We start from the raw sequence: 1652 nt of genomic DNA on the forward strand, positions 1-1652 counted from the left end.
CTGCTCCGGGGGGCGGCGCTCCGAGCGGGGTCATCTGGCAGTCTCCGGCCACCTAAATTAGGACCCGGAGACTGCCAGATGACCCCGCTCGGAGCACCGCACAGCGGAGCAGCAGTGACGCGACGCTCGGCGAGGTAAGTAAGATGATGCGCTGGCGCTGACTCGAGTATAAGCCGAGGGGGGGCACTTTTCACCCAAAAAAATGGGCTGAAAATCTCGGCTTATACTCGAGTATATACGGTATTACTACTTGGTATAAAAACATTGCACTCAGTGATCCTCATTTCATTTATTAGCATCACAGGCTTTAAAAAGCATTCGCTCATGCACTTAGTAATGTACAGACAGTACCTGCAAAGTTCCAGAATCATTTGCACTCTATCAGCAGAAGTGCTCAGATTCAGTCGCATTGGGGCCAGGTTTTTAAGTTTTTTAAGTAAATGTTTCTACAACATGCAAGCCTTCACATGAAAAACAGTGGACAAAAGTAATTTATAATGGCAAATATAATTTATATTTAGATTCCCTTTTAAGCCTTTGTTGCTTAGAACAAAATACCTTTCCATACCCCCAAGGTCTTTTCTTGCCATTGCCAGTTCCTAACTATAGTTTTGGGTTTTTTTATCACATACCTCACTCTGTCCAAGGCTTCACTATTATCTTTTTGTTGTTGTTGTTATTATAATACAGGATTTATATAGTGCCAACAGTTTGCACTGCCCTTTACAATATAGAGTGACACAGTACAGTTACAATACAATTCAAGACAAGATGGTTAGGACAGCTTATAGTCTAAAAGGGAAGGGTAAGTAATAGAATAGGTGGTATCTGTGTGGGGATGAGTTGGTATCTGTGTGGGGATGAGTTATTTGAGAAAGTAAAAAAGTTCAGTTGTTAGGTGGGATAGGCTCCCCAGGAGACATTTTTAGGGATCACCTAAAGGTAGACAGAGAAGGAGACAGCTGGAAAGGTAGGGGTAGGGAGTTTCAGAGGATGGGAGAGGCTATATAGAAGTCCTGGAGGCATGTATGGGAGGAGTTAAGAATGGAGCAAGCAGGAGATCATGGGAGGAGCAGAGAGGATTGTTCGAGTGATAATTTGAAATATGGTTGGAGATGTAGTTGGGACATTGTGGGCAGTTGTGCATTGCTGTGTAAGTTGTTGATAATTTTTAGAATTTTATTCTTTGGGCGGCTGGAAGCCAGTGGAGTGATTGCAGAGAAAACAGCCCCTTGCATCAATGGTCAGACATGGCTGACACATTACCACTATGCAGGGGCTTCTACAGAGCCATGGACACCATGACGCGTGGCTTTGCATAGTGCTTTGTGCTAGGGATGCAGTCCTAGAGGAACACCTGCCTGACTATACTCCTGTGGCAGAACCCTCCAGGTACACCAGGGATTACAGCTGCTACAGAGGGATGGAAGATTTCCTACTCATGCAGTACTAAAATTAAGTAAAGGGAGGCCTAGTAATCTGCCCTTAGTAAAAATGACCACTGTGAGAAAAATGGGGAGGAAAAGAAGGAATGCAAAGAATACAAAGCCTGCAATTATCTAGAAGTATGTGTTTGTAGATTGTCCTTACTAAACCTTTCTAAAGGTGTGTGTTTTGTTATGTTGAAGATATGGCTAAAGTTCCTCTTTAAC

Source organism: Nanorana parkeri, unplaced genomic scaffold (assembly GCF_000935625.1).
Source record: "Nanorana parkeri isolate BGI_ZX_2015 unplaced genomic scaffold, ASM93562v1 scaffold1488, whole genome shotgun sequence".
Classification (NCBI taxonomy): Eukaryota; Metazoa; Chordata; class Amphibia; order Anura; family Dicroglossidae; genus Nanorana; species Nanorana parkeri.